The 21,745-nt window shown below is 36.5% G+C and overlaps 1 long non-coding RNA gene across 1 annotated transcript in view; it reads left to right on the top strand.

Moving 5' to 3' along the window:
- The window catches only part of LOC144376332 (uncharacterized), a 39,949-nt gene that overhangs the window by 4,899 nt on the left and 13,305 nt on the right, over positions 1-21,745 (top strand). The window contains exon 2 of the long non-coding RNA XR_013436658.1: positions 19,533-19,628. This is a non-coding gene — a long non-coding RNA (uncharacterized LOC144376332). The remainder of the gene's footprint in view (positions 1-19,532; positions 19,629-21,745) is intronic.

The raw sequence follows: 21,745 nt of genomic DNA, 5'->3' as shown, positions 1-21,745 counted from the left end.
ATTTCAGTTCATCTTCTGCCTTCAAATTGAGAATTACATAATTGGCTCCTCATTCTCAGGCCTTTGGAATCAGACTGAATTGTACTACGAGCTTTCCTGGGTCTCCAACTTACAGATATCAAATCAAAGTGTTGAGAGCCACAGCTGAAGGGGCCCCAGCAAACTTCCAGCTGCCAGCAAACTTCCAGCTGCCAACTGATTGGCTCCTCTGCGGTGATGCTCATTGGGCTGTTTCCCTGCCCTTTCAGACCACGGAGCTGCTCATTGGGGGACTTTTTTTGGCTCCGCCCATGTGACCCAGCCAATCGGCCTCAAGAGCAGGAGGAGTGGGGGAGTTTGAGAGGCTTGTGGGAAGCCAGTGGTGGCAGTTGGGCTCTGAGGGTTTTTCCTGAGGAGCTGTGTGGTTTGGCGTGTGTGGTTCTAAAAATAAAGTTTGTTTCTTTTGACAAGTGGCTCCTGAATTGTGCCCTGCCAGACTGAGGCATCAAAGGGCTTCTCAGTCTCTCTAATGCTCCATGATCATGTGAACTAATTCTTCATGATATGATATAAATGTGTATATATCCCCTTTATTTCCATGAAGAATCCTGGCTAATGCACACATCCATTATTATGCTAATATTTAACAGTAGCCTTTAACCTTTTTTCCCCAATAATGGGGCATTTGGTTTCTTTCCTAAGCACATAGTGCAAGATATGTAGATTATAGTTTTGCTACCATATTATGTTGCTAGCTGTGTTCTATTCAAAATTCTTCTATTTAAAGTCACCCAAAGTGACTCAAGAAAGATTGAGATATACTAATAGAAAGTCTAGCTAATCAGCCAGAACTCATCTCTATTATTAGAGGAATAATTAGAACTATAAGTCAATCTGACTGATAAGGATTGATACATCTTCATTCATTCCAATAGTCTTTGAAAAGATTCTAACTTCTCTTTTTCCCATCAAAGAACAACACATCTCTTCAAGATTGGAAACATTGTCAGGCTAAACCACTTGAGGGTGCTATAAGATCATTGTGGTATCAAGTGTATATACTTTACCAAAAATTCTGAGTACCAAACAAGGAATCAGGGATAAGGAACCTATCATACAGAATTATTTTAGATAATTATGTCTCTATTATTTCTCCATCTTTTAGTGACCAGTAAATGTTTTGAGGATTTTATTTTAATGTAAATAATTCTCAATGCCCAGAATTGATTAACTTGGGATTTTTAGTTTACTTTTTCCCCCTAGAGGAAAGTTCACTGGTTTTAATTCCAATCTAGGCTGGTTAGTTCTGAAGAGGCCCAGAGTGAACATTGTACAATTCCAGAGTGAGGGGACAGAGTAGAGGTACATTTGCACCCTAACCCCTGTATGGTATGCATCCTGGAGGTGTGCAGTGCCTGACCTTATGTAGTAGCCATCTGTAGTGGTGACCTCCCAGCATTTCTTCCATGTTTGGTCTTTGTTTACAAACAAAGCTAGGAAATAGAAGATATTTCAGAGTAAATCCATCATGATTTGAGGTGGGGGGGAATGATTGAAACGTGTGTAATACTGACATGAAATGGGTTTGTTTGCTGATGTTCAGATAGTTATGACTGCTTATAAAGACACACTTCTTAAATTCTTAGATTCTCATTTTGTAGTAATTTTTCAGAATGCTATACAAAGAACATGGGAGGATTACAACCAAGAAAAATTGAAAGCTTGATGTAAATAGGTACTATTATTTGTCAATAATCCTGAATTGCTTTGATACCCAATTCAATGCAAATTAGCCATTTTTTAAAAAACATGAGAGCAATTCATTGTTAATTATGAAATAGCAACTTTTTTTTATTTTATTGATGAAAGCACCAAGAGAATTTCAGGAATTAGAAATGTATTGGTTGGTTATCTTATTACCTTTCTTAATGGAATGCACAGGAAGATTCAGTATATCAGGGGAAGGATTTAACTTTGGTCCTGGATACTTTAGATATGGCATTTGATTATCTGTAGACAGAGTGGTCAGCCTGTCAAATGCATTAATGTATTCATTCATCGAATATTTGTTGAGAGTTAGGCACAGTTTCAAATGTTAAGGATGTAACAGTGGAAAAAATATATTCTGGAGGGAGATAGATAATGAGCAATCAACATAGTAAATGAGTAAACGATGTAGTACATTAACATCCTGCAGAAAAAGGATAGGTAAGGGGCATTGAAAATGCAGGGGGATAGGTGTAGTAGTTTTAATTAGAATAGTTAGGAAAGGTCTCATTGAAAAGGTGACATTTAAGCCAATACTTGAAGGAGGTGAGGCATTTGTCATTTAACTTATTTGAGAAAAAAGGCAGAGGAAACAGCCAGAACAAAGGCCATAAAGGGAAAGGCATTTGGTATATTTGAGGAACACCAGGAAGACAATGTGGCAGGAACAGAGTGAGCATGCAGGTGTATGGTTTTGTGGCCACTGCAGGAACCTGTTTTTCACTGAGAGTGGTTGGGAGTCACTTCAAGGTTTTAGGCAGAGGGGATTATGATTTTCATTATAAAAGCATCACTTTGGTGACTTTAAGAGCTGAAATCAACTAAATACCTATTGTTCCTAAGTGGGAGGGAATTTGATATAAGGATAAATATCTCTTCTTATTTCTTAAGAAATATAATTTTACTTTAAAATTTACCTGTCATTGCATAGAGTGAGAACATGAAATTTTAATGGAATCAGACTAAGATGTAAGAAAGTATTACTCTGAGGTCTGTATTTACCATAGTGGAAAGAGCATTAGCCCAGGAGAATTTGGGGCAAATCATCTAATCTCCTACCCTTCTCTTGTCACTTTTAATATTAAGGGGTTAGACAGTGAACTTTGAGATATAACTCTCAATGTTCTCTGTCAGAAGATAGAAACAGTCCAAGTGATAAGACTGTGTGTCTGTCTTTAAGCCACTGTGCTTTTTCCAAGTAATCGGTATGAAGTTATTTTCTTATTGTACTGCAGTGCTGGTAAGCATGTGTTCCTACTGTGGCTGGTCCCTTTAAATGAATAAGATTCTGTTTTTCTTGTGGTTGTGGTTACAAGAAGGACCAGCAACAGAAATCACAGGAAGAGATTGGCTAATCACTGTTATAAAGTCTCAGTGTGATATTTCTATGAGGTATGAAGATTCTGGGCACTGATATTCCATTTTTCCAGTGCAGACATTCCCTAGCTGGGGATGTAGCTCAGTGACAGAGCACTTGCCTAGCATGGGTGAGGCCTTGGGTTTCATCCCCAAGGAGTCAGGGGGACCTCAGTGTAGAACTTCAAGTCTAGCATGGCAGTCTGATATATTCTAATCCAACTAACTGAACACTATTGTAGAAATCACACTGATGATATATTGATGGTTAGATATCATTGCTATATAGATCAGGAACTCAATATTAAGTATCAATATATTCTACCATGGAAAGCCAGCTTTAGTTAGAAATTTGTTCATGAGCCTTGAATAAAAAAATGCAAATCAACAAAGACAAAAGGTAAAAAAAGCAAAGAAAACAAACAAAAAGCCAATGTAGCCTATCAGGTGATGTTAATGACTGTCATTATCAAACTATGTAATATTATGAATTTATTTCCTGTATGTGGATATTCTGCTAAGGGAATCAATGATCTGTTCACCTTGGCACACTTTCCCAGTTCTCTCTCTCTTTTTCTCTCTCCCTCTCTCCATATATGTGTGTGTGTGTGTGGGGGTGGTATTTGAAAACTGCTTTCAAATGCAGTTTTCATTTTTAAAAAACATTCTGAATATGGAAGTCCAGTGTAAAAAAGAGATGACAACCATTGAGGCAAGTCTGGAAGCAATGACAGGAAGATAGTGAGAACTCAACCCAGTAATTCCTTTTCCTTTTAGTTCCCACCCTCCCATCCCGTGTGCACATCAAATTGTGGCTGGAGAGGTAGCTTTAAGAAATGTCTCAGACTTGTTAACAGATCACTTCTGCAGGCAGAGTTCTATATCTTCGATCAGGTTACAGTTAAAGTTAAAATCGTATGCTAATCAGTCTCTGTCTATACTTCAGTCACTTTGCAGTTGTGCATTTCTCATATACTCCATCCACACACACATTTTCTCTTCTACTTGTATCCAATTGAAATTGGATGATGATTCCTGTTCATTATGCTTTGACCTTTCCTAGTTTCACTTTCTCAGAAGGTAATTTTATTTTCCAGTTCAGGAGGGCTCAATAAATCCCTTAAAAAAACCTTCATAATCTGGTCTTTGCCTATGTGTCCTAACTGATATTCAACCCCTCTCCTTCAATGATCATTAGGATTAAATCACATAGATTTTGTTATCTTCTAAATACTCCAAATTTTTCTCACCTCATATATTTTGTTCTTGCTGTTTTCTGAAATGTGCTTCTTTTAATTTTCTTTCTTTTTATCTTTGGGTTTCACCATAAAGAATACTTCTTCTCTAGGCTGGGGTTGTAATTCAGTACTAAAGCACTTGCCCGACATGTTTAAGGCACTGGGTTAGATCCACATAAAAATAAACAACAAAATAAAGGTATTGTGCCCATCTACAAATAATACATATATGTACATATACATATATATATCCTTTAGAAAAAAATAATATTTCTCCCTCATAGCACTCCACTTATTTTCTTGTTTTAATCAATTTATTTGTTTTAATTAGTTATACATGACAGCAGAATGCAGTTTGATTCATAGCACACATTTTTCACTTCTCTGGTTATACATAAAGTAGAGTCATATTATTCGTACAATCATACCTGTACTTAGGGTAATGATGTCCATTTCATTCCACCATCCTTCCTACCCCCATGCCCCCTCCCCTCCCCTCCCCTCCTCCTCCCATCCCTTCCTTCCCCTTTTCACACATTTATTTTCATTGTAATACTTAACATAGTTGTTTTTAAAAAATCTTATAATTTTTTAATGAGTGCATTGTAATTATGTGTATTAGATTCACTATTACATATTCATTCATGCACACAACATAATTTGGTGAAATTTTAATATAGTTAAAATAGAATACCTGTCCCATTAAACTCTAAGATATATAAAGACAGGACCATATCTGTCTTGCTCATGACTCTGTACTCAATGATTCACTCAGTGCCTGGTGCACATCAGGCACTAAGTGAAAAATAACTATTTATAAAATGAGTGAAAAAATAACTATTTAAAACATTTGCATGTACATATTACATTTATTTAGAGTAAGGGATGGGACATAATATATCATATATATGATGGAGCAAGGCTTAGTTAACAGGCTGAGTGGAAGGGACCTGAAAATCAACTTCAGTTGGGGCAATAGGGTCATCTGTTGGCTTGGGAGGTAGTTATGGCAAACAGAGCATGGCATTTGGAAATAATGGCACCAGACAAAGGCATTATTTTACAACATAGATACATTTTATCCACAATGCAGAATGGATTAAAAATGCTTTTTGGACAGGTGCACGGAACATGGTGACTCAGTATTCCAGGAGTATGTCACTTGATTTGTTTTTTAACTTGATTCTAAAGGAGGAGGGTTTTTTTTTTGTAAGCTTAGGTATAGGTTAAATAATTACTAATCAGAAAAGCAATTGTAATCTTCTTTTCTCTTCCCTTTATCCCAGCACTTCCCACTCAGGTTTCCAGGTTCACATTTGGTTTTCCCTTTTATGTAGTTGTTGATTTAATTTTATTTGTGAATAGGTATATTTTCTCTGTGGTGTTCTGTGCTTTCAGAACAAATAGCACCAACAGGATGTATATTTAAAAAGAGACTTCGTGTAAGTAATTGACTCGTGATTATGGAGCTGGCAAGTCTAAATATATAGGGTGGGTTGGCAGGCTGAAGTTCAAGGAAGAGCTAATGCTGCATTCTGCAGGCTGCCTGATGGAAGAATTTCCTGTTGCTTTGGGAATATTAGTCTTGTGTTCTAATCAGCTCTTCAAGGGATTGGATGAGACCTCACATAATGGTGAGCAATCTGCTTTATTCAAAATCCATTGATTTATAAGTTAGTCTTATCCAAAAACACCAACACAGAAATATCCAGAATAATGTTTGACCACAGATTTGGGGACCATGGCTCAGCCAAGTGGACACAAAATTAACCATCAAAATTGTGTTCTACTTCAATGCCATATTTTAAAATGATGAAGCCAATCTGGAGCAGTGCATCACCATGATGGTGAAGCAGCTGTAAGCCAGGCTATATGAAGAACAGCTGAAGGAACCTGTAATGTTCAGAAATTCTGCATCACATTGTCCATATGCAGTAGCAGTGTGAGCTGAACCACTGCTTTTTACTTATAACAGAGGAGTAATATGAATTATAGAGATTTCATAGGTTTTTGATCTAAAATTGCATTGATTTCATTTAAAGGCCTTTATCAATAGATAAGTGTATAATTTTCTAAACCTGTAATGTTTTTATTTTGCCACTTATAAGATATAGGATTTAAGATATTTTTTTTCTCCATGGTGATTTCTGGAAAATAACTTTCATGTTGAATACTAGGTATAAAATCATCACCATTTTACATAGGTTATTGACGTGAGATGTATTCTATAGCTGAACTATCAAATATCACTCCTAGTTGTAGCAATCTAGGGTTTTGCTGTTAAACATTTCATTCCCATTTCTGTGGCCATATTTCAATTCCTCTCACCAAAAATAGTAAACAAACCAACTATCATATGAGGAAAAGTTTTTGGCTTTGCTTTTGTTTTATTTTTTCTTGATTTTTCATTAGCAGATGATCCAAAATTTATTATACTCATTTTCATTGGCATCATGGAGACTAGCATGAATATGAGAGTTGTAATTATTTCATTCATCTAATATTTATCAAATACCTACTTATTCCAAACAGCTGAAGGTGATGAGAATTCAGTGATGAGTAAATCAGAAAAATTCCAATTGAAAAATATAAGATGAGTGCCCATTGCTGATGTTTTGCTTTCATCTGAAGAGTCTTCCTTAACTCTAAAACCTATGGCCTTGAGTATGAAAGGAAAGTAGACTATTTTTATTTATTTATCTATTTTTGTGGTGCTCGGGATCAAATCCAGGGCCTTGCATGTGCTAGGTAAGCACATACCACTAAGCTACATCCCAAATCCTATTTTAAAACTTCTATCAGCTCCACAGAATAAAAATACTAGTATCTTATATGATTTTAAGGGAAGAAAAATATTCAAAATAGCACAATGTAATTTCACAATGAAAAATACCATCACATTGATTATCTTTGTATAATAAAAAATATTTTCAAGCCTGTGCCATTGCTTCTTTTTTTCCTGCCCCAAATTAAAGATAATTAATTTCCTCTATTGCATAAAGTCTCTGTAGGACTCTTGGAGTGAGTGGCATAAGAATGAAATTCTTATACCATTTACTAGAAAAAAATTTTATGAAATATTTTGGGTTTTACATAATCCTTTTTATAAATACTCATGGAGCAAGGTTTTAACTGTAAGACAAGTATTCTCTTGATAGACTACCAATTTTAATTAAACAAAAATACATTTTAATAGGAAAGCAGATTGATAACAAATTATTGTTGTGATTTTCTTGGCTAATCTGTCTTTACAAACCTGCTTGTCTTTTTCAAATATCGATGCCTTATCTGTACACCTGAAACTTTTTGTCATGCTTGTCTGTTTGGGTTGTGCTCTCTCAATTTCCCTGAAACTTATAGGTGTTCATTTAAGTTTCTCTGAAAATCTATGCAAAACCATCTTCACCTGGAGCATGTGGTGCACTTCTTTTCTAAGGTAAGCCCTACCACACTTACCATGTCACGTCTTTTTTTTTTTCCTTCCATATTTTATATTGGTGCATTATAGTTGTACATAATGGTGGGATTTGTTATTACATTTGCATGTGTACACAATATCATATCTTAAGTCTAGGGGGGAGTTATGCAAATTCTTATAGATCTTCCTTATGCAAGTCTCCTATTTACTCTTCTAGTGCATTGTGTTCTATTCCCAAAGGCCACAAAGTGATCAAATAACACCTAAGAAACTTTTTAAAACTTAATTACAATGTGAGAACTTAATTTTTCTTTTTATTCTTCAGGAAATTGCTTTTCCTTCCTTTTTCCAAAAGTCATTTCTAAATTTCATCTCCCTCTCCTTTCTCTATTCTCGTATATTCCTTTTTGTCCTGGTTTGTGGAGCAATCTTCTGGCTCTATCCCTGCACATTATATATCTGGTCTGTGGTCATTGAAGTAGTAATAAAATTTGACTACACAATATAGCTTACAAACCTATAGAAACTGAGGATAAGTTATGACAGTACGGCTTATGAATTAATTAATTATTTTTGCTGTTCAAATGAGTAAATAGTGATGCAGTCTTCAGCTGGGCACTTACCATAGAAATTTGACCACTGTTTTAGGGACTGTCAGTAGTATTTTAATTGAAAAGAAAAATCAAAAGCCCTGTCTTCTCCTTGCAGCTATGACTGAGTAGCTGGTAACAGACTACTGGTAACAGACAAATCCTCTGTCCTGCTACTACCCCACAAAAAACCTGGACAAAATATATGAACCAATTGTTTTCAGACACTGCATAATAGTCAATGCAGGACTGTCTCTGAGAGAAGGAAAATAAATTAGATAATTCCTGGAATTGTCCAGTTTTCTGGTTAGAAGCACTTAATAGGCAATGGTGCAGAGAGGTGAGACCCACTCAGCATGGCAGCCTTGCTAAGATGAGGGAAACAGATATGAGAGATTGGGAGACCTCAAAAAACTGGAACTGATGAGGCAGAGAACCAAAAAGGGGTAAGCCAAGCAGGAAAAGAACTCCAGAAACTTGCATAGATGTTTTTTTTTCATATCTGAATACTAAGCTACGTGTATATAGGATGAGACCTCACAAGGCCAGACAAAGAACAATGACCAGGGAAAGAATAACTACTGGGAAGCCATGAACTGAACAACCATAAGAATTTCACAGGATGGAGAGATGTTTTAATTCTGACCAACTAGTGTAGAAAGACCTGCTGAACATTAGGTCAATTCAGATCCCCAGAAGTCCATACTCTTAGTTTAGTACTAAAAAGAAGGACTAAATCTAATCCTCAAGTGCTCTAGATTCTTATTAACAAAGTTGAAAAAGAAGCTTCAAAATAATCAAGTAAATTAATTACCTGACCGAACAAAACTCAACTCTTTTTAAAGAAATAAATAAAACTCTTGCAACAATATAATTTACTATATCCAACATTCATTAAAAGTCACTAGAGATTAAAAAAATAAAAAAGCATGAAAATGTGACCCATATCCAGATGAAAATCCCATCAACAGAAGCAGTCTTGGAAACAATAGAGGAGATAATAGAATGAACAAACAAGAATTTATTCATAAGTTATAAATAACATGTTAAGAGTAGGAATGATATACGATGGTGTGAGGGGGAAGGGAAGGAAAAAGAGAGAGAGAGAGAGAGAGAGAGAGAGAGAGAGAGAGAGAGAGAGATAAGTGCCACAGTAGAATGGGTAGAGAATAGTGATGGGAGGGGAGGAGGAGAGAGGGGGGACAGGGAGGGCAGCAGAATACAACTGACACTAGGATTGCTGTATGTATACACATGGATGTATAACCAATGTGATCCTGCAATCTGTACATGTGGAAAAATGAGAATTCATACCCTATTTGAATCAAATGTTTGATATGTCAAGATCATTGTATTGTCTTGAGCAACTAATAAAAATTAAAAAAAGAGTAGGAATGAAGATGGAAACAAGGAAAGATAGATCAGCTTTTATTATATTTTAAATTTAAATTTAAAAAAATTTCTTTAAATGCAGGCATCTCCCTTAGAATGAATTCTGGTTCAAGTATCAGGAAGGAAGTGGGGGTAAATTACTTTTCCTCCTCTTTTACTGATAGATTTTCTCTTTGGCCTTAACCTTTCTCTCTGGAACTTTGGTAGGCTTGCTGAAGTTCACCATTGTATAGTAACTTGAAAGCAATGGATCAGAGAATGCTGGAGGCACAGTTTGCACAGGTGAGTGCTTATTGGCCATTCTTGGTCCAAGAGGTGTATGAAAAAGCAGTGAACATTCCACCAGAAAGAATATAGGTGAGGAGAGACTCAACATAGGTAGAAGGTTTATCCGTTTTGGCCAGGATGGGACTCCTGATGAAAATGGGAAAAGATCAGATTATGTTGCTGCATCCTGGTAGTTGAATCACTGTGGGGAAACATGATCTCCATGGATACCAGTTCCCTAGAATGAGACCAATTAAGATCCCAAGTGGACAGCTCTTCCATTTGGATGTCATAGTGACATTTGTTTAAGTCCCTTATAGTGACATTTGTTTAAGTCCCTCAGATCAGCAACAACCAGGAGGAGAAAGAGGACAAAAACGAAGCACACTAAATACTGAGTTTTCATTTTGGTACATCTCAGTTTGTTTCACAAAATGGTTTCCTGCTCCCCAGTAGCTCTTCTAAGCATGTAGCTCTGGATTCATTACTGGATAATTTTAGGGATGTGCTTATTTCTGTAAAGGAATAAACATGAAGCCAGCCTGTGAACCTATGAAAAGCTAATATATTTGGTGTAGGTAAACAATTTGAAAACTAATTTGTAGGTACATTATGGAAGGAAAAGTAAAAAAAAAAATTGTAATAGACAGCTAAAAATAAATCGTGTTCTTTATTATTTTAAAGAAGCTATGATGATAAAGTACTTCACTTTCTTTTATCAGCACATAGACAGCTGCAATAAAAATCTCCATTTCCCCCATCAGTGTGATCTGAGAGAACTGAATTGGTTAAAGCTTTTCTTCTCCAAATTCAGACTGAGTTAGGGGAAATACACATCCAGGCTTATTCCCAACAGCTCCTTGCTACTTACTTGATAAAATTACTATGAGTTATAAAGTCATATAGTGTCCCTGGTTAAAATAAAGCAGCTACATACTCTCTTTACTGCATCATAATATAATTCATTTCAGAGAAAGACTTTCATTTATTCAAGATTTGTTTTGAGGGCTGGGATTATAGCTCAGTGGTGGGGCATTTGTCTCACAAGTGTGAGGCACTGGGTTCAATCTTCTGCACCACATAAAAATAAATAAATAAGGGCATTGTGTCCATCTAGAACTAAAAATATTTTTAAAAAAGATTTGGTTTGAAATGTTATCTAGTTTTAAGTCAGTTGAACTTTGTTGGTTCTTGGTTTCTAAATAAGCTGCTCCTTTTCATCTTAAATTTCTGTGATTATGCAACCCTTTAGGTTTCAAAACCACTTATCTTGGGAATAAGTAATATACCTTTTTGAATAAAATAGTCCAAAGTATTGAGGCCAGAAGGCAAAATGGTAGTTAGTGTAGGCAATGAATGATTGGGTCAGAAAGATGGGGGCTGATTCACAAGGAAATAAAATACACCAACTGTTGCCAAGGTTACCTGCTTCCAGGGAATTGTCACTCCCTGCAGGGTGTTGTAGGAGTTGTTAATGAATGCCCCCTGGGCCACTCCCTTCCTTCCTGTACCCTGGGCAGCTTTGTTCCCATCCTTGGGTCACTCCATCTTTTGGCCCACCTTTTGGTCACTAGTCTTTAGGCAGGATTGGGGGAGGAGAAGGCATGAGAATAAAGGAAATCTAAAATATATAAAATCTAAAATATATAAAACCCCCACTTCCTTTAACACCCAGCTCTGAGGCCCCTCTCTTCAGAGAAGTCTATCTCTCTTCTATCCTTTAAATAAAAGTTGCTTTCTATGCCTGCCTCAGTGTTTTTCTTATTGGGTGTTCAATCTTCATGTCAGGGAAATGGGACTTGGCTCTGATTCTCATCACTGATATCAGTATCATGCTAGCATCAAATTAATTCATTAATTCAGCCAGAAGTTTGGGAAGAAAATTTTACTAACAATTAAAAGAGAAAGGGCTCCTCTTTTTCTGTAGTTAGCAGCCAAAACAGAATGCCTGAATGCCTGTGTTGTGAAAATGTGCTTACAGAATCTTGAGAACTAATATAAATAATTAATAGTACAACAAATCAAATTATTGTGATGGGAAATGTATTATGTACATTCATACAAATATGAATGTGTGTGTGTGTGTGTGTGTGTGTGTGTGTGTGAGAGAGAGAGAGAGAGAGAGAGAGAGAGAGGAGAGAGAGAGAGAGAAAGAGAGAGAATATATCTTTTGTTTCCTTGGTAATGTGGAATTTTATTTATTTATTTATTTATTTATTTATTTATTTTTTTACTGGTTGTTTTCAAAACATTACAAAGCTCACGATATATCATCTTTCATACATTTGACTCAATTGGGTTATGAACTCCCATTTTTACCCCAAATACAAATTGCAGAATCACATTGGTTACACACTCACATTTTTACATAATGGCATATTAGTGACTGTTGTATTCTGCTACCTTTCCTATCTCCTACTATCCCCCCTCCCCACCCCTCCCATCTTCCCTCTCTACCTCCTCTGCTGTTGTTCAATTCTCTCCCTTGTTTCCCCCTTTCCCCTCACAATCTCTTTTATATAATTTTGTGTAACATTGAGGGTCTCCTACCATTTCCATATGCTTTCCCTTCTCTCTCCCCCAACTCATCTTTGTTTAATGTTAATCTTTTCCTCATGCTCTTCCTCCCTGTTCTGTTCTTAGTTGCTCTCTTTATATCAAAGAAGACATTTGGCATTTGTTTTTTAAGGATTGGCTAGCTTCGCTTAGCATAATCTGCTCTAATGCCATCCATTTCCCTGCAAATTCTATGATTTTGTCATTTTTTTAGTGCTGCTCAGTACTCCATTGTGTATAGATGCCACATTTTTTTTTATTCATTCATCTATTGAAGGGCATCTAGGATGGTTCTACAGTCTAGCTATTGTGAATTGTGCTGCTATGATCATTGATGTGGCAGTATCCCTATAGTACGCTCTTTTAAGATCCTCAGGGAATAGTCCCAGGAGGGCGATAGCTGGGTCAAATGGTGGATCCATTCCTAGCTTTCCCAGGTATCTCCATACTGCTTTCCAAATTGACCTTACCAATTTGCAGTCCCACCAGCACTGTACAAGTGTACACTTTTCCCCACATCCTTGCCAACACTTATTGTTGTTTGACTTCATAATGGCTGCCAATCTTATTGGAGTGAGATGGTATCTTAGGGTGGTTTTGATTTGCATTTCTCTGACTGCTAGAGATGGTGAACATTTTTTCATGTACTTGTTGATTGATTGTATGTCCTCCTCTGTGAAGTGTCTGTTCAGGTCCTTGGCCCATTTGTTGATTGGGTTATTTGTTATCTTATTGTTTAATTTTTTGAGTTCTTTGTATATTCTGGATATTAGGGCTCTATCTGAAGTGTGAGGGGTAAAAATTTGTTCCCAGGATGTAGGCTCTCTATTTACCTTTCTTATTGTTTCTCTTGCTGAGAAAAAACTTTTTAGTTTAAGTAAGTACCATTTATTTCTTCTTGATATTAACTCTTGGGCTATGGGCGCCGTCCTATTAAGGAATTTGGAGCCAAACTCCACATGTAGATCGTAGCCAACTTTTTCTTCTATCAGACGCAGTATCTCTGATTTAATATCTAGCTCCTTAATCCATTTTGAGTTAACTTTTGTGCATGGCAAGAGAAAGGGATTCAGTTTCATTTTGTTGCATATGGATTTCCAATTTTCCCAGCACCATTTGTTGAAGATGCTATCCTTCCTCCATTGCATGCTTTTAGCACCTTTATCAAATATAAGAAAGTTGTAATTTTGTGGACTGGTTTCTGTGTCCTCTATTCTGTACCATTGGTCCACCTGCCTATTTTGGTACCAGTACCACGCTGTTTTTGTTACTATTGCTTTGTAGTACAGTTTGAACTCTGGTATCGCTATACCTCCAGATTCACACTTCCTGCTTAGAATTGCTTTTGCTATTCTGGGTCTTTTGTTTTTCCATATGAATTTCATGATGGCTTTATCTATTTCTACAAGAAATGCCATTGGGATTTTAATTGGCATTGCATTAAACCTGTAGAGAACTTTGGGTAATAACGCCATTTTGATGATGTTAGTTCTGCCTATCCATGAACAGGATACATTTTTCCATCTTCTAAGATCTTCAATCTCTCTCTTTAGGGTTCTGTAGTTTTCATTGTATAAATCTTTCACCTCTTTCGTTAGGTTGATTCCCAAGTATTTTATTTTCATTGAGGATATTGTGAATGGAGTGGTTTTCTTCATTTCCATTTCAGAAGTTTTGTTGCTGATATACAGGAATGCCTTTGATTTATGCGTGTTGATTTTATATCCTGCCACTTTGCTGAATTCATTTATTAGCTCTAGCAGTTTCTTTGTAGACCCTTTCGGGTCTGTTAAATATATTATCATGCCATCTGCAAATTGCGATAATTTAAGTTCTTCTTTTCCTATTTTTATGCCTTTAATTTCTTTTGTCTGTCTAATTGCTCTGGCTAGTATTTCAAGAACTAAACTGAATAGAAGTGGTGATAGAGGGCATCCCTGTGTTGTTCCAGATTTTAGAGGGAATGCCTTCAGTTTTTCTCCATTTAGGATGATGCTAGCCTGAGGTTTAGCGTATATAGCTTTTACAATGTTGAGGTAAGTTCCTATTATCCCTAGTTTTTCTAGTGCTTTGAACATAAAGGGATGCTGTACTTTGTCAAATGCTTTTTCTGCATCTATCGAGATGATCATATGGTTCTTGTCTTTAAGTCTATTGATGTGGTGAATAGTATTTATTGATTTCCATATATTGAACCAGCCTTGCATCCTAGGGATGAACCCTACTTGATCATGAACAATTTTTTTGATATGCTTTTGTATTCGATTCGCCAGGATTTTATTGAGAATTTTTGCATCCAAGTTCATTAGAGATATTGGTCTGTAGTTTTCTTTCTTTGAAGTGTCTTTGTCTGGTTTCGGGATCAGGGTGATGTTGGCCTCATAGAATGAATTTGGAAGAGCTCCTTCTTTTTCTATTTCTTGAAATAGCTTGAAAAGTATTGGTATTAATTCTTTGAAAGTTTTGTAAAACTCTGCTGTATACCCATCCGGTCCAGGGCTTTTTTTTGGTTGGTAGTCTTTTGATGGCTTCTTCAATTTCTTCCTTTGTTATTGATCTGTTTAAATTGTGTGTGTCTTCCTGACTCAATCTGGGCAGATCGTAAGACTTAAGAAATTTATCGATATTTTCACTATCTTCTATTTTATTGGAATAAAGTATTCAAAATACTTTCTAATTATCTTCTGTATTTCTGTAGTGTCATTGTGATATTGCCTTTTTCATCCCGTATGTTAGTAATTTGAGTTCTCTCTCTTCTTCTCTTCGTTAGCATGGCTAAGGGCCTGTCGATCTTATTTATTTTTTCAAAGAACCAACTTTTAGTTTTTTCAATTTTTTCAATGTTTTTTTTGTTTCAATTTCATTGATTTCTGCTATAATTTTAATTATTTCTTGTCTTCTACTACATTTGCTGTTGTCTTGCTCTTCCTTTTCTATGTTTTTGAGGTGTAGTGTGAGTTCATTTATTTGTTGGTTTTTTCTTTTTTTGGGGAAAGAACTCCAAGAAATGAATTTCCCTCTTAAAACTGCTTTCATTGTGTCCCATAGATTCTGGTATGTTGTGTCTGTATTGTCATTTGTCTCTAAGATTTTTTTTTATCTCCTCCTTTATGTCTTCTGTAACCCATTGATCATTCAGTAACATATTGTTCATTTTCCATGTGATGTAGGATTTTTCCTTCCTTCTTTTATCATTTATTTTCAGTTTCATTCCATTATGATTAGATATGGTGCATGGTATTATCTCCATGCATTTATATTTACTAAGAGTTGCCCTATGGCATAATATATGGTCTGTCTTTGAGTAGGATCCATGTGCTGCTGAGAAGAACGTGTATCCACTTGATGATGGTTGAAATATTCTATATACGTCGGTTAAGTCTAGGTTATTGATTGTGCTATTGAGTTCTATAGTTTCTTTATTCAGCTTTTGTCTAGAGGATCTGTCTAATGGTGAGAGTGGTGTGTGGAAGTCACCCATAATTATTGTGTTGTAGTCTATTTGACTCTTGAACTTGAGGAGAGTTTGTTTTATGAACGTTGCAGCTCCATTGTTTGGTGCATACAAATAGATAATTGTTATGTCTTATTGGTGGATGGTTCCTTTTAACAGTATATAGTGTCCTTCTTTATCCCTTTTGTTTAACTTAGGTTTGAAGTTGATTTTATTCGATGTTAGTATGGCCACTCCTGCTTGCTTCCGAGGGCCATGTGAGTGGTATGATTTTTCCCAACCTTTTACCTTCAGCCTGTGTATGTCTTTTCCTATCATATGAGTCTCCTGAAGGTAGCATATTGTTGGATTTGTTTTTTTGATCCAGGTTACTAGCCTATGTCTCTTGATTGGTGAGTTTAGGCCATTAACATTTAATGTTACAATTGAAATATGATTTGTACTTCCAGTCATGTTTATTTATTTATTTATTTTAGTTTGGCTAGTTTTTACTTTTTGGTTATTTTCCTCCCCCTTTACTGAGATACCTCCTAGTGTTAGTTTTGGGCACTATTTTTCAATTCCTCTTCTTGTAGTATTTTGCTCAAAATTCTTTGCAGTGCTGGTTTTCTGGCTGCGAATTCTTTTAGCTTTTGTTTATCATTGAAGATATTAATTTCATTGTCAAATCTGAAGCTTAATTTTGCTGGATACAGTATTCTTGGTTGGAATCCATTATTTTTCAGCATTTGAAATACATTGTTCCAGGATCTTCTCGCTTTCAAAGTCTGTGATAAAAAATCAGTTGTTAACCTAATTGGTTTACCCCTGAATGTATTCTGCCTCCTTTCTCTCTTAGCTTTTAATATTCTCTCCTTGTTCTGTATGTTGGCTATCTTCATAATTATATGTCTTGGAGTTGGTCTATTATGGTTTTGAATGTTTGGGGTCCTGTAGGCTTCCAGGATTTGGCAATCTATTCCATCTTTCATCTCTAGGAAGTTTTCTAGAATTATTTCATTTAATAGGTTGTCCATTCCTTTGGTTTGATTCGCTATGCCTTCTTCTATCCCGATGACTCTCAAATTTGTTTTTTTTTTTTTATGACATCCCATATCTCTTGAATAGATTGCTCGTGGGATTTAAGCATCTTTTCTGTGTTGACTATATTCTTTTCAGGTTGATAAACTTTGTCTTCATTATCTGATGTTCTGACTTCTACTTGATCTAGTCTATTTGTAATATTCTCGTTTGAGTTTTTAGTTTGGTTTATAGTTTCCTGCATTTCTAGGATTACTGTTTGATTTTTTTTAAGATCTCTATCTCCTGGTAAAGCTTGTTCTTTGCCATTTGAATTTGTTTGTTTAATTCATTTTCAAAATATACTTTTATTGCTTGGACTTGCCGCCTCATCTCTTCTCTAATATTCCTTTCCATCTGAGTTTGGTATGCCTTGAGTTCTTTCCCTATCCATGTTTCTGATGCTTCTAGGTCCTCCTGTAGATTTTAGTTGTCTTGCATTGTTTGTACTCCTTTTTTCCCTTGTTTTTTCATGATGTTCACGCTACTTTCCAGCTCTATTTGATTGCTGTGTTTCTGCTCTCTTCTATAAATTTGTTTTGGTTTTTTATATCTCTGTTGTCTCTCCTTTGTGCTGGTAGACTATACCTGCTAAAGTGGATTTCGCTGGGAAGGAATTCTGATGGCTGAGCTCCAGTGACGTCACCTCTCTGCTATAGCGGGCCCCAGGCTCCTTGCCGGGGTGTCTGAATGGGGGGGTGGGACTGGACTGTCTCTGGTTGGTTTCAGCTCCCGGACACCGGCGGCCGGGCGGACTCCAGCCGCCCAGTTGCTCGGACAGCTGGTGGGCTGTCGCTGGCGGGCGGGTGATCTCTAGCTGCCCAGTCACGGGGTTGGTAGCCAGCGGGCGTGCGGTCTCCAGCCACCCAGTCACAGGGGCAATGGGCCGGCTGTCGCTGGTGGGCGGGCAATCTCTAGCCACCCAGTCGCACGGTCAGTCGCCGGCGGGGGGGCGAACTCCAGCTGCCCAGTTGCATGGGCCTGGCCTCTAGTCCCCTGGTTTCTCCTGCTAGACCAGATTTCCCCTGAGTGATGCCTCTTGGCAGTTCAAACTGTACTCTGGGCTTGCCATTTGTTGGGCATGGAGGGTGGCTATTGAGATCCCTGGCACTCTATTGTTTTGATTTTTTCCGCTTGCCCCTCCCCTCGCACTGGCAATACAGGTTTCATTTTCCCCGCTGATTGGAGGGGGAGTTGAAGATCGGATGTCTCTAGTTTTTCCCGAGTCTTTATGCAGGCTTGCTCTGATAATCCCTCCCTTGGAGAGCCTAGGAGAGATTTTATGCGAATTCCCTGCTGTATGGGAGATGAGCTGAGTAACATGCACCTGTTTATTGTTGGAATCTGTCGGAGAGTGGTTAATTCAGCCCTCCAAGATGGTGTCCGCTGGTTTCCTTGGTGGAGTTTCCATTGTGGGGGTAGAACTGTACCGCTTCCTTCCCTGTCTGAAATCCCGAACTCAGCCCGGGGCTCCGTGAGTGCTCAGGCGGCAGGATTCCAAAGAATCTGCAGCAACGTTTCTCCCTGCTTGCTGGTCGCTTCTTGGCGGCTCCCCCTCTGTCTGTAGCCATCAGTCAGCCTGGATCTCCGGTCGCACAGTTGGCTCGTGTATGAGACTCAATTACCAGACCTTGGTGCTGGAAATTCTTCCTCTAGGTTTCGGTGCACCCCCATTTTGCTGTAAGTTCCTAACAAGATAGTTTTTTGTCGTTCTAATTCGTTATTCACCCTCGCAGTGGCACGGTACACAGGGTGTGATGTACTCTATTCTCGGCCATCTTGGGAATGGTAATGTGGAATTTATTTATTTATTTATTTATTTATTTATTTATTTATTTAAAGAGAGAGTGAGAGAGGAGAGAGAGTAGAGAGAGAGAGAATTTTTAATATTTATTTTTTAGTTCTCGGCAGACACAACATCTTTGTTGGTATGTGGTGCTGAGGATCGAACCCGGGCCGCACGCATGCCAGGCGAGCGCGCTACCACTTGAGCCACATCCCCAGCCCGGTAATGTGGAATTTAGATGGTGGAATTTGTTATCATATTTTTTTACTACTATACATACCTAACATAAAGGTTCACATGTTCATGAATATCAAGATTAATTAAGAGCTAAGAAGTATTTTTGATTACTGAAGAGAACTTGAGTCATTTGTTATCTGTTGTCTGTCTAGCATCCATTTTTTTCTTCAAATATTGGTAACAGTACTCTAAATTTTCCTCAAAGAACATCCTTTCCTCACTCTCTGCCCTGTACTTTAGGTAGCCTAGAGCACTGAGTCTAAAGATAAGCATGTGACTCAGTACAGACCATTCACCATGTTTAATTCCTATAATTAAATTCTGGTTTAGGAATGAACAGGTGACTTGATTAAGCCAGTGAGTGTCAAGCCTAGAAACTCTGATTAAACTATTGAGTTGACTTTTTACTTTTATTATCTTATTTTTTTATTAGGACTTTAACCTAAAACTGCTCTCAGATATCTTTCCACCTCAAGAAGACTTTTGAGTGAATTCTACATGGAAGAGAACAAAGTTGAGAGATGAAAAGGTACTGAGTCTCAATGACATCCTTTGAGATACTGAGTCAAGCTGCACACGAAGACAGATCTATCCCTAAACTTTTCAGATGCATAAGAGGATAAATAGTTGTTTTCTTAAACTAACTTGATATAGATTTTGTTACCAGAAGCAAAAATGTGCTATAATGTGTGTTTCCCTTCCCTTTTATAATATTCACTCTTTACTCTTTCCAACCTCTGTGCCTCCAAGGATTGACCTGTGTAGACTACATCAAAGAACTCATTTGCCCTTTAACTTCTGATTGTGTTCAGTCACAGCCTGGAGAGTAGGTCAGATATTTATTCTTTAAAGGTTCTCCCTTCCTAAATCACAATAGATTGGCTGGTCTTCTAAAGGCTCCAGAGCCAGCCAAGTGCCCTTTTCTCTCCATGTTTGAGTAGCTGTTTTCTCACTTCAAACCATCAGACCTAGGGGACTAATACCTTTCACAATTGCTAGCCCCAAGATTAAACATTACTCCTAATTGATTTCCCTTAATCTTTTCTATACATTTATAAATATATTAAATTCCCTTAAATTTCCCTGTTTGTATGAGCTATTTCTTTCTGCCAGGACCCAGAATGATACATACTTTATTCATCATAATTTTCAAAATAAAATGGAAAATGCAATAATTTTAAGACATAATCCAATTTGCCACTTGAACAATGTACTGCTTGATATTAAATGCTCAGCTGAATGTAAAGTATAAGCCTTCAGACTTTTTGCAATGCATGCGATTTTAAGAAGTCATTGGTGAAGGGACTTGAGAGTTTTTGACATCTGTACAAACTGGGAATCATTTTAATATTTGGATTCTTTTCCATTCATGACTCTCAGAAACAACATTTTAGTGCAACCATGGTGGTACCTTCTTTATTATCCATAGTTGTTCTAACTAAGCATCCCCATGTTCTCAGAAATTTATGTTTTCATTTTTCAAGGTCTTAGAGGGCAACTTGAATTTCTGTGCCTAAATGAAGAAAATAATTTAGAAATACACCAAATTAAAAGGCAACAACTTATAAGCAAGTAAAGAATTGATCTATAATCACTGAATTTATATCTCATGATTATTTGCTCAATGTTTTCTCTTATACCATCTATGTAAGTGGGATTCCTAAGAAAATTAACAATATTAACAAAATTGTAAGTTTATGTCAAAAACTACTTATAAGAACAAACATTCTGTGGGTCTTTATATACTTCTGAAAGATACAACTAAAAACATGTTGATTTTAAGTTTATTAACTGAAGTAATTAATGGATAACTCAACTAGGTTATCATGTAATTACTTTTATATTTTAAATATTAACATTATTTCAAGATGATTTATCATTTAAACTTTTTGCCTTTAGCCTTTAGCCTTTTCTTCAACTATTCTGAATTGATGAACACTGATGAGTCTTTTAAAATGATATATTAGAATAGTTAATTATACTGAACATAAATAATGGATTAACTGCAGGGACTTTCAATATTAGCTCAAGGCTATGAGTATATTAAATAGCCAAAGGAAGCAAAATATTCTTTATACTTTGAATTGAAAACACTTAAGTCAGTCAAGATACTCTCTCCACATCTAGATTTCCCTGGCTTTTACAGTACAATTTTACATTAGACAACAGTTAAAAATAATAATAAAGATATGATTGACATATTTTTATGAACCACAATATCTACTGATGGTGGTAATCAAAATATTTGACATTTCCCCTGACCCAAGAAAAAAGAATCTAAACCACAAGTTTGCTAGATGTATCTTGTCATGTGTATAGCACAGTCCTTTTAATCTCTTTCAATAGCAAAATTTAAAAAATATGTGCCAATCTTCTCAGAAATCTCACAGATAAAATGTTAAAGAAAAAAATGTAATAGTAGTTAATCTTACATAAGAGTTCTGTAGCAGAAATTTGTGCTTTGGTTTATAAAAGTCAAAAAGTAGAAATAAGTGGCCTATTTTCACTTTCTAAGATTAAAAAAAGTTTAAAGTTAACAATATGGTGGAGTTTCTTCCTTCTAAGTCATAAAGGATTTTGTTGATGACAAAAGTATAGTAACATGTGGCTTCTGCTCTGAAGGAGAGTGTAATCTAATTTAAGAGA

The sequence above is a fragment of the Ictidomys tridecemlineatus genome, chromosome 3 (assembly GCF_052094955.1).
Source record: "Ictidomys tridecemlineatus isolate mIctTri1 chromosome 3, mIctTri1.hap1, whole genome shotgun sequence".
Lineage (NCBI taxonomy): Eukaryota > Metazoa > Chordata > Mammalia > Rodentia > Sciuridae > Ictidomys > Ictidomys tridecemlineatus.
This window is presented reverse-complemented; position numbering and strand designations above follow the sequence as displayed.